Below are 16,991 nucleotides of genomic sequence, written 5' to 3'. Positions count from 1 at the left end.
AGCTACTCGGGAGGCTGCGGCAGGAGAATGGCGTGGACCCAGGAGGCGGAGCTTGCAGTGCCCGGGCGACAGAGCGAGACTCCACCTCAACAAAAAAAAAAAAAAAAAGAAAGAAAGAAAGAAATATTCTGGTCAGGAGCCTCTCCTAGACTGGGTTTGCTCACAAAATTTTACTATAAATATAAGATGGTCTGTGCCCTTGCTTCTAAATTCACAAGGAAGAAGTTCAGTGAGGAAGGGTAGAGGAAGCTTATTTGGCTTACTCAGCACAAAAACTTTCCAAATGAGAAAAATTGTCATTATTCTAGGAGGCGGTGTCCTCCTTATAAATGGGTAACTATGACCTGACAGGGCTCAGCCCCAGCGTCTGCAGCTGTAAGAACAGAGCTCTCCCCAACACCTGTCTTCTATCTGCAGCTCTTTTCCTCTCCCAGGCCGCCCCACACCCTCATTTTTGTCCTCCACTGTCATGGAAGGCATTTGTGCAGATGAGTTAAGGGAAATCCCCTTTGAAAAGCTTGACTGCAGGGGCTGGAATTTTAACTCTTCAGTGGAGAGAATAGTTTCTTCCAGTTTCCTGTATTATCCAAGAAGCAAAGAGAGAACAAATAATTCAAATAGCCACATTACAGCAAGGACAGAGCTCAGAGGGAAGGTGCTGACACTCGTGCCTGTGCTGTGATGCTGTGGGTTGGGGCTTGCTATCTCTGGGATCTAGATCATGGCTGAGTCAAACTCATTATGAACGATTTACTATTTATACCTCTGACTGATTTCCAAGAGACTTGAGGTGGCTTATACCAAAAACCAAGCCTACACTAAGCCCATAAAAACAAGATTCAAAAAGAAATAGGCATTAAAAAAAAGCAAAACTGAAAATATTATCGTAGAAACCTGGACTACAATTAAGTAATAATTTTATTTTGAGCTTCCTGACATGCAAAGCAAAAAGAGGAACCATGACAAAGTACCTGCTTTCAACATCTGATTTTAAAAACACACCACATTTGTCAAGACGTAGGGACTACTTTGCTTTTCACTGTGTTCCACAGCTGCACACTACACCCCATGCAAAGGTCAGACAAAATGAGACCTTCCGGGATTTGTTAAGTAAACTCTTCAAAGCTCAAGGGAATCACAAATTCTTTCTCAAACAATGACATTCTTTGGTCATTTCTCTTATGGGAAAAGATGGAGTATTTGTTCATTTCTTGATAAACTCACAGTAGGACTCTGAACGGAAGTTAATTTCATCAAAATGCCCCCTGCAGGAGCAGACAAACAGTTGTCTGTTAGCACAAGCTGAAGTTCACTTCTTCTGAGCTTGCAGTGAAAAGAAGCTTCCATGAAAAGAAGCTAATTCCTGTTTCCAAAGGGCCGGTTACAGTGGGACAGGACAGTATTCCAGAGAACTGAGCTGGGAGCCAGAATCGCTGGGTTCTTGTTCCAGCTGAACAGCTAACATAACTGAGTGATACTGCGCAAGTCCCTTCTCTCTAAGCTGGAGTTTTCATTTGTATCATGACAGGGTTGAAATAGTTTAGTGGTTCTCAACTCTGGCGGCATTTTAGAATCAGTCAGGGGAGGTTTTTTTTGTTTTGTTTGTTTTGTTTTGTTTTGCTTTGTTTTAAAACCGGTTACCTAGGCTGGAGTGCAGTGATGAAATCACAGCTCACTGCAGCCTCAGCCTCCTGGCCTCAAACCATCCTCCTGCTTCAGTCTCCCAAGTAGTGAGAGCTATAGGCACACACCAACGTGCCTGGCTAATTCTTGTATTTTTAGTAGAGACAGAGTCTTACCATGTTCCCCAGGCTGATCTCGAACTCCTGGACTCAAGCAATCCTCCCTTTTCAGCCTCCCAAAGTGCTGGGATTACAGGCATGAGACACTGTGCCCAGCCTAGGGGGAGTTTTTAAACATACACATGCCTTGTCTCTTCTACAGAGAAACTAATAACATGTAATTTCCTAGGGGTAGAGCCCAGGCATCAGTATTGTTAAAAACACCTCAAGAAATTGTCAAGCGCAGCCAGCACTGAGACCACCGGATGCAATGATCTCTCAGACGCCTCTCCAGATGCCTGTGTCCACGGAGACATCCTTACTGTGAGGGACACCTGGGTTATGATTCCCATGGGCATGGGGCTCTTTCCCACAGAGTCAGCTAGGTTAAAAAGAGCAAAGCAGAAAGGTCCTATAAATCATGCAAAATGAGCTGTCTGCTTATGCAGCTGCACGGCGAAAACGCTTCAGTGTGCAGCATGTATTTTGCCTTCTTGATGAGAAGCAGCAGCCTTGAAGCCTAATGCAAAGCATGAGCTCCATTATCAGTGACCTCAACCCACCTCTCTGGCTGCCTCCTCTCCCCACGCGGGCACTCTTACCTCACTTCACATGCCAGGTCCTCCCCACGGACATGCTGATGAAGAGCTGATACAGCTTGAGCTAAACCTCAAGGGCTGGCTGGCGAAATGTTGCTGAAACATCAAATGGCTACTTCTGCCTTCATTTCTAGTAGACATAACTTAGCACCTACATGGCAGAGGCTGGATTAGGCTTGTTGCTTCATTTTTAAATATTTTACTGCATTCGTGGAAAAGAGGGACCATCTCCCTTCCCCACTGACCACCACCCTGAAAAGAATAGCAGCATCATGGAAGGAAGAGGTTTAGATGTAAACTTGATCCCATGCTGCAGGGGCCCCTGTGGCTAGCCTTGAAGGATGGCCAAGGGGCTTGGTGGAGCAGGTTGAGGACGAAGTCAACAAGGCAGTCCTCTCCAGGATATGTGGTGGCAATGGCTTATCCTAGGACCTGGGGCCCAACTTGCATGGTTGACCAGTAGGCCCATGCTCCAGCCCTTTACCATATCACTCAAGTAATTTGATTGGACTCCATCTTAACATCTCGGTTAGGATGGAAGTCTTGGCCCAAGACTTTTTTTCCTTTATTCTTTTGCTTTTCTTTTAAAGACATGGCCTCACTCTGTCACCCAGGCTGGAGTGCAGTAGCACAATCATGGCTCACTGCAGCCTCAAACTCCTGGGCTCAAGTGATCCTCCTGCCTCAGCATCCCAAGTAGCTGGGACTGCAGACGTGTGCCACCGTGCCTGGCTAATTATCATTTTATTTTTCATAAAGATGCATTCTTGCTGTATTGCCAGGCTGATCTCAAACTCCTGGCCTCAAGCAACCCTCCTGCCTTGGCTTCCCAAAGTGCTGGGATTACAGGCATGAGCCACCGTGCCCAGCCAAGAATTCTACATTAACTTTTAATTCCCTGGACCATTTGAAAAGAAGATAATTGGTGTCCATATCATGATACTCTCACCTACTATACCTACCTCTTCCTGCAAAAAACCAACTTTCTAGAAAACAGAACAAGTGTTATACCCAAAGTATCTGACAAGAGTTCACCAACATAGAATAAACACTAAATTATTGAGAGGCTTCTGGTTCCACTATGGAATATAAAGATGCAACACCTTGACAAACTGAAAATAATATAACCAACAAAATTCAGGAGGCAAGAGGAGGGACACAAAAACATAAGCAGGGTAAAGGACTCATCCACCATAGTAAGAGTCAAAATCCACTTCAGAATCTGAAATAAGAGTTAACAACAGAAACAGAAAATAGAGTTAACGACAGCTTTAGAGTTAACAATTCAAAAGCTTTTCCAATATATTGTCTTGATCATAGAGAAATCCTTCTGGGATTTAATAATATTTGGGTTTTTTGTTTGTTTGTTTGTTTTCTGAGACGGAGTCTTGCTCTTTCACCCAGGCTGAAGTACAGTGATGTGATCTCAGCTCACTTGCTCCCTCCATCTGCCAGGTTCGACGATTCTCCTGACTCAGTCTCCTGGGTAGTTGGGACTACAGGCTGCACCACTATGCTCGGTTAATTTTTGTATTTTCAGTAGAGACAGGGTTTCACCATGTTGGCTATGCTGGGCTTGAACTCCTGACCTCAGGTGATCCTCCAACCTTGGACTCACAAAGTGCTGGAATTAAGGCGTGAGCCACAGTGCCCAGCCGGAATTTAATAATACTTGTAATAAGAAGTGTTTGATAGACATTTGGAAATTTCTTCAGTTTCTCATCAGTTCTTTCCCATCTGTTGAATTCATCCAGTTAAATTTAAATATTTTTACTTTTTTAAAAAGTATATATAGTGCAATTCCTTTTTTTTTTTTTTTTTTTTTTTTTGAGACTGGGTCTCATTCTGTCACCCAGACTGGAGTGCAGTGGCACAATCACAGCTCACTGCAGCCTTGACCACTCTGGCTCAGGCAATCCTCACACCTCAGGCTCCCAAGTAGGTGGGACTACAGGCATGCACCACCACACCTGGATAATTATTTTTACATTTTTTGTAGAGATGGAGCTTTGCTATGCTGTCCAGGCTGGTCTCAAACTCCTGGACTCAATCGATCCTTCTGCCTCAGCCTCCCAAAGTGCTGGGATTACAGGTGTGAGCCACCATGCCTGTCCTAATTCAATTCTTAAAAGGGTATTTCTGTCCTTTGCTCCACATATACATTCATTCCAGATGTCTGGAAACATGTTTACCAAGTGTTAATACTAGACAGTGGAAGTTTAACTTGTTTCAAAATTTGTGTTTTTCTGCCTTGTTTGCATTTTTACCATGAGCATGTACTATATTTATATAAAAAAATGAAATTATGACTCAAAACAAGTCCATGACTAGGGGTCCATGGATAGCTTCAAGATGAACTGTAAAGTGATATGTAGTATTTTATATACACACGTATGTGCACATTTTTTTCCAGAAAATGTGTCTTATTTTCATCAAGTTATCAAAAGTATTCATGACTCTTGAGTGTAGTTCTCTGTCTTCTACATTTCTTTCTCTTTTTTTCTTGAGACGGAGTCTCGATCTGTCGCCCAGGCTGGAGTGCAGTGGCATGATCTTGGCTCACTGCAAGCTCCGCCTCCCGGGTTCAAGCAATTCTCCTGCCTCAGCCTCCCCAGTAGCTGAGACTACAGGCACGTGCCACCACACCTGGCTAATTTTATTTTGTATTTTTAGTAGAGATGGGGTTTCACCATGTTAGCCAGGATGGTTTCGATCTCCTGATCTCATGATCCGCCCGCCTCGGCCTCCCAAAGTGCTGGGATTACACGTGCGAGCCACCGTGCCCTGCCTCTGCATTTCTTATACCTTCGGATTTTAGGCTTCTGGCTAATAATACAGTTGCTCTTGACTATCACCTAAGTGCCTGGCACTGTACCAGGAACTTTACATGTATTGTCTTTTGGTCCTCAAGCAACCTTATAAGGTAGACATGATCATTCCCATGTTACGGAGAAATGAGGGTCACGAATGCTCAGTCACTTGCCCAAGGTCACACAGAAATCCGAGGTAGGGCTTGTAATCTAAACCCAGCTCTGCTTGCGTCTGAAGTGCACACTCGCCCTCCTACATTCTGCTTCTGCATCAGACAAGTCACTGGAAGTCATTCATCTGTCATTATTTGAGGACCTGCAGTGTGCTGGCAGGGTCCCAGGAGCTGGGAACACATCCATGAACATCAGACCACAATTTCGCTCTTCTGGAACTGCTATTTGATCATTATAATAATTTTCTGAGGCAGGCAGGTATCAGTACCCCTGCTTCACAGACCATCCACCTAAACCTGAGAGAAGTTAAACATTTACCCAAGTTATGCAGCTATTGGGTTATGGAGTCAGAATATCACACCTGATAAGACTCATCCTTAAGTTTAAAATATGCATTTATTTTTAAATCATGTTACACCTTAATAAAAATGGTGGAAGCGATAGAATATAAAGTTAAAGTTAAGTTCTGTCCTCCATTGTCCCTAGCCTCACCTGATGAAGGCTGTTGGACATCCTGAAACAGGCTATGTTTTTCCCCACCTCTTTCTCATTTTTCCTTTTGGGGCCCTTCTCTCCATTCAAATTGCCCTATTTTGTCACCCAGGATCCTCAATTTGCTTCCAATTGTTTAAACACAGCTGTCTGTCCTACTCCCTCTTCTCCTACTCCCCAAAATACTACTTGGCACATTTTTTCTATGTAGTCGTTGATCACTGAATACCTAGAGGATGTTGGACACGGTGGTAAGTGTGGGGAGGCACACTCAGAAAGAATAAGACACAAGCTCTCTCCCTCCAGGGGCCTGTATTTGCACTTTAAATTGGAATTTGTTCAAGCCCAAAAAGGCTCTAAGATATAAAAATGCATCTCAAATGGTAGACTTTTCAGATACTTTAAAAGATGTTTCATCAGATCATTTATTAGTTATCCAGAAGCTTGCCAAAAATGCACATTCCCAGTCTCCCTCCTCAGATATTCTATATTCCATATTCTGGAGTGGGGGGCAGGAATATGCACATTGGGCAAATTTCCCAGGGTCCATGTAGAACATCTTTTGAAAAGCATTGGTGTACTGGGGGAGATTGTATTGTGCACCTCCTCTAGGAATCCCAGTGTGATGGCCACACCTGTGATACTTCCGTCGAGGAACTTATCACACTCGATTGCAGCTGTCTGTGTCTACTACCAGACAGTGGAACCCACTCCTATTCATCTTTGTAGCTCATGTCTCTGGCACATAGTGCCACACCAGAGACATGAGGTAAACATGTATCAGGTATAGGAAGATGTGCACAACTCCACATTAGTCACACACACACATCATTGTCATCATCACCATCATCATCATCGCCATTGTCATCTACTGTATTCACATGGAAAAAGCTGGTCCTAGCTCTGTCCCACTACATGGTGCCTGGGATGAATATCTGCTTTTGCAATATGCTAAGAAGGAAGGCTTCATAAAGCCATAGTTGACTTGGCAGCTGGAGAAAAGTACAAAGGCATATTGCAAGAAGAGAGTTAAACTCTTGATTTATTCCCATGTCCATCTAGCATGAAACCTGCAATAATAAAATTGAGTGTTTTGGTGAAGATCACAGAGCAAGTTGCTCAGATCTAGGAATAGAACTACACATTTTTTTACTTTCTATCAAGTCCTTATTGCTCTGATCAAACCTAGGAAATCCAAACCCAAACATCTTTGCTCTCATACCACTATCTTGTAGCACCTGTGGCACTAGTAAAAATAGAATTATGTATTTGTAAAATCTTATTTTTCATATTGTAGATACAATAAATATAACTAGAATTTCTAATTCTTGATAGTAATGGATCATCTTGCAATCACTCCACTTTGGGAAGCCCTACATTATATCAGGGGTTAATAAATGCTCTTCTAGTTTGGGAACCTCAGGGAAGGAAGCCCAGCATCATATGCAGAAATAAAAATGGAAAGATTTAAAAGGGAGAGCGAGATGAGGGAGGAAAAGCAAGAAGGCAGGGAGGGAGAGAGTGGAAGAAGGGGAAAGAAAGAAGGAGCAAGAAGAAAAGAAAAGAAGGAAGGGAGAAGAAAAGAAGCAAAGAAGGAAGAGAGGTCTGAAGCTACAGATTTTATTTGAAGCTAACTGCATTATATGCACAGGAGATCATTTCACAACAGTAACTCACAAACAACAAGGTTGGATTAGTCAAAGGGACATTAAGATCAGATTTGCTGTTGCCCACACTTTCCTCATTGCAATGAATAATTAAGTGAATTTGGTAGGACACAAAGTAAAAATGCCCCTCCTTCATGGCATCCCTGATGCTTCTTGAGAGCCCACGAATGCATTTATGGTCAATATCTCTATAATCCTGGCAGCACTGTTTTTCACATTCAGCTTCCAGGCACTTGATTGAGACTCCAGCACAATGCATCCCTGATAATAGAACAGATAAGGTAGTTACTATGTTTAAATGGAGACAGCCCATTTGTGAATATGCCAGAATTTGCTGTAATAGAATTAAATAAGAAAAATACTATTGTGAATCCAGAAAATCTCTACAAGTGCTAAAACTGTTTATAACACATTGCTCTGTACTTCACATATTTTGAAAAGATTTTAAAGGTCAACTAGTTCAATCTCCAAGCTATAAATTAAATATTGAAAAACAAAGCCACATTATCTTTTGAGAGGCCTCAGTTTCTTCATCTGTAAAATGAGAGGACTGAACAAGGTTTATTCCACTTTCAACATCTCATATGTCAGCAAGAATACCTAGGAGCAGTAATCAGTCATGGTCTCTCTGGTGCATGGTCAAGCATATTGAGTAAGGAGTGAAAACTGTGTCTCTCTTATTTGCTTCAAATATTAACTTACAAATGCTAACTTTAACTTGAACTGTGTAATGGCAATCTGATTTAGTCTGGAAATCACACCTAGATACATCTAGAAATAGAAACACTTCCACTTCCTTCAGGATGGTGAAGGGTTAATTACAGGCATTTGTAGATAACCTTTCATTTCTATGATTTTACCTGACCCCTTACCAAATGTGCAAACTCAGTGGAAGTGTCAAAAGGGTAGTAAAGTTTCTAAAGCTAAAAAAAGAAAAAAAAAAAAAAAAAAAGGTCGGGTTTTCTCAGACTTCCACAAATGCTAATTACTCATAATGACAAGTCATTACCCAAATCCATTTCTGGAAAGTCACAAGGACTTGACAGGTCAAAGCAGAAATGTCATCAATGTCATCTTGGCCTCCAGTAACAGAATCTGCCAAATTAACCTTCAGTATACCCACACACCCTTTTTCCAAAGAGGGTAAGTACAAATAGAAAGGAAATGTCAGCACCTTGGCGAGAGGAAACTGACTCAATCAAGGTACACACATGGGAAGATGAGAGAGGCCACTGAGCACCAGGAGCTAAGGGCTAGTATAAGGGTGTCCTCCAGCACGACTTAAGCTATGTGACATAATTATGGCTTTTTGTGGGGACAGGACTCATGCAACAGACACAAATACAACTCTCTTAAATTCAGAAGTGGGGACATGGGAAGATCTGAGCCCTTTGGGACAGGAAGAGGTTGAGATGCTTGGCTGCCAATAGCACTGGATCTCATTAAAAAAATGCTGGTTCTATACAGATTCCTATTAACAGATTTAGTCATTATTTAATTTATGCATTCAAGCATGTATTTAGTCAACAAATGTTTTCTGAGTATTTGCTTTTTGCCAACTACTATTCTAAGTTCTAGGAGTACAGTGGTGAATGACTTGGGTAGTGCTTGACCTCATCAGATTTCCAAAAGGAAAACAAATAGTAACTAAATAATCATTCAAATAAGAAAATATAATTAAGTTACACACTTTGTTGAATACACTAAAGAGAATGAATAAGGGAGAATGAGAGATTTGAACAGACTACTTGACCTAGTCAAGAGAGAGGACGTAGATAAGAAGGCAGGATCTCCTAGTAGAGGGGCAGTAACAGGACTGAGAGTAAGGGACAGCAGCATTCCAGGTGGAAGGTACATTTTGTGCAAAGTCCTGAGGTGGGAATATAAGAGGAACAAGAAAGTGAGGTCAGTGTGGGCAGAACAGAACGCAAGTGTAAGGAGTAAGGAGCGCAGAGCCTGGAGTGGCAGGCAGCAGCCTCTGGATTACCAAGGCCAGGTAGGAACAGCAGAGAGGCGGTGGGAGACGGTGGGAGGCAGCACACTCTGAAATTTACAGGCCAAAGTTGCCACAGAGAACCAGATCCCTTGAATAAAGGAGGCTGCTTGAGGGCTGTAAGTACCTGAGTAAATCATGGAGAGCCTTGTAAGTGGAGGTAAGGAGTTTGGAATTTACCCCACATGCAACGGAAGGTGACCAAAGTATTTCAGTTGGAGGGCGATATGATCTGATTCTTTTCTAAAGCTCACACTGGATATACATGGTAGAAATGGAAGTACAAAACCACACAACATGGAGCATCTCAGAAAGATGATGAATTTAACAAGCAGCCCCACAAGTCTACATACTGTGAGATACCATCTTTATACAGCTCAAAAACAAGAAAACTAAGCAATACATTATTTGGGATAATAATGTATTTCATCCCATAGATGGGATGAAAGAGTATTTGTAAAAGGGAACTATAAAGATGACATTCAGGATAGTGATTACCTCTGGGAAGAGAAAAGAGGGTGGGGTAGGGGACACAGAAGTACTTAAGGTAGTTACTAGGTGCATGTTCTAGTCCTTAAGTTGGATGATGGGTTTTGGAGCATTCATTATATAAATTCAATAGGAGGCAACCGAAGTATTTCACTTGAAGACCAATATGATCAGATTATAAGATCACACTGGGTATAGATGGAAGAAAGTTTTAAAAAACCAAGAAATATACAACATTTCTATGCAAAATGACTCGTTCTGCCTACTATGTGGAGAGTGCATGAGTGGAATCAGTGAGACTAGTTAGGGGGTTGTTTCAGTTTCCTAGATGGAAGCGTCCATTTTACAGACTCCAGAAGGTCTGAGATCAGGCCCATAGCCCACCACCATACTGGCACCATTCTGTGAAAACTAATGGGATCAGTACATTTTTATTCAATAGGATCATGAATTTTCAAGTAGAAAGAGTGACTAGATATATTGAAACTCAAGACACAGGCTCATAATGGTTATTGAATTACCAACTCTACAGCAACTGTATGTTTACAAATCACCTTCACATTCATTATCTGTTTTTCTCCAACTATAGGAGATTCATTCATCATGCAGGTGAGAAAGTGTCTACTCCAAGTTCACACAGCAAGGTGAGGACTGAGCTGCAACTGGAACGCTCAAAGTTGGTCTAGTCTTTCCAGGATATTTGGATGCCTTTCAGGCACCAAACATAAATGATTACCTTTAGTACTACCCCACCTTACCTTCCAAACCACTCTGCTTCAGCTCTGTCATATTTTGGCAATTATCTTTCAAACTCTGTTGTCTTTATAGGTTGCTACACATGCACACACACATACACAAACACACACATATATGCACACATATATACATATATATATTTAGCATACATATTCTCTATAAAATTATCTAATTCTATATGCCCAGCCTCAACAATTTCATTCGTTCATTGAGGGTAATATTTAATCTTTCTTTTTCTTTTTTTTTTTTGCAACCCATAATGTTGCAACCGTAGTGGACATGTTGAGGTACTACCACCTATCACCCCAGGGGATCCCCAAAATTGATTCAGTTACTCTAGTGGCTAGGTAGGTTCTCCTTTTCCTCATTGCTCCAGGCTGCATGCTCTGTTACAGATAAAGGCTTTCTTATATATGAGGGGACTGTTATTCAACAAAACTATTCAAAACAAACTTACACTCCTGCTAGAACTTTCTAAATTACAATCCCTACACCAGACACAGTATAGTTGATGAGCAAATCTTCCTCTGCATTCTGGGGCAGCAGTTTCCAATTTGCAGGATGCTAAGACATCTGATTTCTTTTTACAAAGGCCCTAGGTTCCTTCCCTACTCTTTTTATGTACAATCCTGGATCCACCATCACACTGAAGTCCACCATCGAGAATATAAGAAATTTATTCCTGAGCAAGGGAGTAACTAAGATCAGGGTCTATCCTAGGTCTAGAAGCAGAGCCACAGAAATCAAGATGTAGGATGCTGAGTAGGTAGATGCAAGGATGAAGCAAGGTAAAAAACTGGAGACATCAGGGTCTCAATGACCAAATCCAGGTAGGAGCTTAAGAGAGCAGTAGCAGGATGTGTTAGGAAATCCTGTATTCCAAAGTTCACAAACTGAGACAGGAAAAAAAGCACAGAAGGCCAGACTCTTAAGAGAGATGAGTCTTTCTGGGGACTTTAAACATCTAGTGGATTTGTTTTTCTAAGAATAAAAATGTTAATATCTATTAAGCATTACATTCCAGGTACCACTATAATCTCTTTCATGCATAGTCTCATTTAATCTGCACAAAAATATGACTTTCCTTTTTTTCCATTTTGCAGATGAGGAGGAAGCTGAGACGTGAAATGACTTACCCCACGTTACACAGCTACTGAGAAAGAGAAGAAACAGAGACAGAGAGAAGTTGGACTGGATTTGAAGCTAGACAGTCTCACGTGCAAGCTACCATCTTAGTCAACAATTGATATTACTGTCAGGTGGACTGTGGCCTTCAACTCCCTCTAAGATTTCCTGACAACATACATCTGTATTATAAACATTTTAAACCAATATATATATCGATTTGGCATTGACAATTGCATATGTTTGTTCTTGGAGATGACTAGAACAAGCTCAGGATTTAAAACCACGGCTTTGGGCTTGAAAAGACTCTGCAGATAAAGATATCAAGATGCTTCACCTTCGAGTCCCCTTCGGAGGAGTCACTGTCTCCGTCGTAACTCTGCACAGTCCCTCCAGCAGCTGTTGGATGACTTCCATGCCCTGGATTATTAAATGAGGAGAATGGGGGCAGAATTAGAAGATACAGAAGGACAAGTTGAAGCATCATAATTCTGATTTTAAAAAAATCAAGACACCATAAAAATTCTATTTCTGAAGATTTATACTCCACTTAATGCCATGAGGACTTGAGGTAGCTAAAAAAAATCTACTTGTAAAGCAAATAGGATTATTGGATTGTGAAATTGAGAGCCATAAAATTTAAAACAATTTCATATGAAACTTCAACTTTTTTTGAATTTCAAAGTAAAAGAGTCAGGCACTATCAAGAAAATTTGAATCTCAAACAAAGAAGAGAGGAGCCAAACTTTCCCTTTGCTGAGCAACTGAAAACCCATCATCAGTCCAGAGTGACTGAGGTTAAACACCTGCTCTGGGGCTGATGCCTGAACTTGCCCCTGATTCTTGCTGTATCAGCTTTGAGACTAAAAATCAGGCATCTCCTATCTCCTAGACTCCTCTCAGTGTCTGCAGGAGGCCTCTTTCTTTTTTTCCTATGGAAAGGCCGTTATAACGTCTCTGCCTACTTTCGCCTCTTTGTGAACATGGCACCAGAACTTTGCACTTCACATGATCTATAAGGTATCATCTTCTCATTTTTCCCCTTTTGTGTTAAATGTCTTTTTCCAGTAGAAAAGTAAGCTCTTTTGGTGTAAGGACACTCTCTGATGCCACCTTTGCTTGCTCCATTCTCAAGTGAGCAGTAGCCTAATGCAGTGACTACGATTTGAGCTTGAATTCTGAACCTCTGTGACACTGAACAGGTTCCTTATCCATTTCTTCTGTAAAACAGGGATTAAATAGGCAAAAAGTACTTAACCCAGTATCCAGCATATATTCATTCCTCAATAAGCCTTACTTAGCATTACCTTTTATTGACTGGAAGAAATGGCTTTAGGGCCTCATACACAGCTGAGGCACTCTAATGGATGATTTCCTCATTTTTGCCTCTCGAAGTTCCCAGTCCTCCCTTTTCAAGATTAGAAGCTGAACCCTTCTTGTACCCCCTCCCACCCCCAACAGTACAGCTCCTCTCCATCTGATTCAAGTATCTATTACCATCTCATTGAGATGCCACTTAGACAAGGCCTTCAAATGTGGAGCTGCAGAAGGGGCTGGGTGTAGGCTGGGGGAGAGGACTGCCCATTCACATTCAATCCATAACAGAGACCATTAGCTAGGCAGAAAATACCCCAGCAGTAGTGATGTGAGGAAATGGGGGTGGGTTACCAAAGCAACAGGGAAACTGGAGCTGCACTGTTTCTATGGCAACAGAGAGCAAGCGTGAGCATTCTCCTAGTTGGAATGGCGATTACTTAGGCTCTTGCCAACAGCATCAGTGACTCATCAGGTGGATTGTATTGCAAAAGGTGAATTAGTAAAGGATTTCTCTTCAAATCCTGGCAAGAATGAAGCCCACAGTAGAGACCCTGACTCTTCAGGCTGGAGCCTGGACTCCTTTATTAGGAATGAAGGGTCTCTCTTTGGCTACTGGCCAATTAATTACCTCCCTAATATCAGCAATTCTTATTTATGATCTGCAATCTCCACGAGTAGCCTGCTTGGACAAAGCCCATTTACGAAAATCCAATTCATAAGGTACATAAATTAAGTAGTAGAGAAGCGCCCACGCAATTTTCCCTTTTCCCTCAACTTTAATTTTATCAAAGAAACACACTCGCATCATTAAAAAGTCAATTAGTGCTTAAAAGCTTTAACAAGAAACATCAATCCCCACACGTATAACAACCCTCCCTCTCCCTGGTTCCTAGAGGCAACCACTTTCAGCAGCTTTCGCTTTATATCTTCTATTTACCTTCATGTTTTCAAATATCTCCACATTGCCTACAATTTCCTATTAAAGTGGGTAGATAAAGCTCTTCACACCTTGCCTCTCTTAAACTCAACCTCCTAATATGATTATGCAACATTTAGTCATGCACTACTAAATAACAGGGATACATTCTGAGAAATATGTTGTTAGGTGATTTTGTCCTTGTGCAAACATCACAGAGTGCACTTACATAAACCCAGATGGTAGAGCCTACTACACACCTAGGCTGTTTGGCATGGCCTTTGGCTCTGAGGCTACAGACATGTATAGTATGTGACTATACTGAATACTGTGTGTAGGCAATTGGAGCACATTGGTGTTTGTGTATCTAAACATAACCATAGAAAAGTTACAGTAAAAATGTGATATAAAAGATTAAAAATGGTACAGCTCGGTAGAATATGTAGCATGAATGGAGCTTACAGGACTGGAAGTTGCTCTGGATGAGTCACGAGCTAGTGGTGAGTGAATGGGAAGGTCTAGAACATTACGCTACTGTAGACTTCATAAACACTGTACACTTGGGCTACACTAAATTTATAAAAACCATTTCTCTTTCTTCAACAGTAAGTTAACCTTGACTTGACTATAACTTTTACACTTTATAAACTTTAAAACCATTTAAAACTTTTTGAGTCTTGCAATAACACTTAGCTTAAGACAAACACATCATACAGCTATACAAAAATTTCTTTTCTTTATATCCTTATTCTATAATGTTTTTCCTATTTAAATATTTTTTAACTTTTTGTTAAAAACTAAGACATAGACACACACGCTAGCCTAGGCCTTCACAGGGTCAGAATCACCAAGACATCACTAGGCTATAGGAATTTTTCAGCTTCAATATAACCATATGGGTCCACTGTCATGTATGCGCGTGGCCCATTGTTGAGCAAGACGTCATTATGTGACACATGACTGTGTATCACAACTTTTGAATGAATCCTATTTATGGATTATGATGTTTTCATCATTAAGGTCATGGAAATATTGGCTCACTACTGAACCAATTAGGGAAACTCAATAACACGATTTTACACAGGCTGGGGCTGGAGGCTTCCCCATTCAAGATGCAGACCTGCACCCAGTCCCCTGGGTCTGGTTTGGTACACAGGCCTCCTCTGCACCTGGCATCTGCATATCCGGAGGCTTTCTGTTCAGTTTCTCTGAAGAATTCCCTCCCACTTCTTGGCAATCAGATGGGGGAACTCTGGCCCTTACGCAGACCCACAACCCTCCCTTGCTTGCAGCCTGCATTTCCAGCTCACCTTCAGCCGTCGTTGGGGCCGTGGGTTCCTGAGCCTTTAATCGGGCACTTGGTTTGACCTTTCCTGCCACTGCCCTCTTGTACAAGCAGATTCTGAGTTACAGATATCTTCTGATGTTGTCCAAAAGGGAGTTGTGGTTCTGGTTCTCATGCTCTTGTTGTTTGGGGGTGACTTCCATAGAAGAGGGCAGAAACTTCTTTGCCTTCATAGAAACCTGGAAACCTTCTTGAAGAACTTGGCTGCCTGGAAGGTAATTTCCACTGGAGTGATTTTTGCAATGGAACTAAATTATATAAAAATACCTTCATAATTTTTAAATTACAGTACCTTACTTTCAATGTGTGACTATCTAAACCTATCCAGAGAATGATTTGGTTTGGAAAAAAGTGGATGAAATATTGTTTGGTTTTTTTTAAGCTTTTTGTTCTAGTATGTTATAAATCAAAGCTAGGCAATTTCACCTTTTGACTGAGGAAGATCACTTTTGAGACTCTATTCTAAGAAAAATAATTCAAGACAAGCACTAAATGAAATTGATCATTGCTCTGTTAAATATGATTGTGGAAAATGGAAATGATCTAAATAATGAGAAGAAAACTGATATGTGAATACAATGAAATGGTCTATTCAACATGGAAAATATGTCACTGTACTAAGTGAAAGAAGTTGAATGTAACATGGAATTTATGCTCTGGTTACAAGTGTGTAAAATAGCCATTATAATCTTTGTGTTACAAATTCTCCATCAGTAAAATGGGATAGTAAATGAATTACCTCATAGAGTTGCCGTGAGAATTAAAGAAAAGAATGCCCCTGAAATTTTCAGCTTGAGCCTGAAACAAACGTACCATAAATGCTAGCTACTGTTACTACTGTGATTATACAGTGCAACGGTATATATGTAAAGGCTGTGGGCTTATGTGTGTTCCAGTCCCATTGTTCTTTTTTTAGTATTACTTGTTCAATAAATAAAAATCAAAACACACACACAAAAAAACTCCATAATAATAAAGAAACATGTATATTATAATGGCATGTTTGCAAGCATTTATGTTCCGTGGTCCACTTGTTGGTTTAGAGCAATGGCTGTCAACACGGAGCTCCAGGACCGGCAGCAACAGTGTCACCTGCAAAGTTGTTAGAAATGCAGATTCTCAGGCCGCACCCAAACCTCTGGATCAGAAACTCTGGGGTGGGATCCAGCAATCTGTGTTTTAACAAGCTCTCCAGGGAATTCTGTTTAGCCTGGGCTGCACTTTGGAATCATTTTAGGACCCTAAAAATTAATAATGCCTGGCCCCATTCATATCAGTTAAATCAGACTCACCATGGAGAGGGCTCAGGCATTGGTTATTTTATTTTGTTTTATTTATTTTTTCTTGAGATGGGGGTCTTGCTGTGTTGCCCAGGCTGGAGTGCAGCAATGCAATCTCAGCTCACCATGGCCTCGACCTGCTGAGCACAAGGGATCCTCCCCCTCAGCCTCCTGAGTAGCTGGGACTGTAGATATGTTCCACTATACCTGCTAATATTCACATTTTTTGCAGAGACAGGGTTTCACC

Source organism: Piliocolobus tephrosceles, chromosome 17 (assembly GCF_002776525.5).
Source record: "Piliocolobus tephrosceles isolate RC106 chromosome 17, ASM277652v3, whole genome shotgun sequence".
Classification (NCBI taxonomy): domain Eukaryota; kingdom Metazoa; phylum Chordata; class Mammalia; order Primates; family Cercopithecidae; genus Piliocolobus; species Piliocolobus tephrosceles.
The sequence above is the reverse complement of the archived record's forward strand: the minus strand, read 5'-3'. Positions refer to the sequence as shown.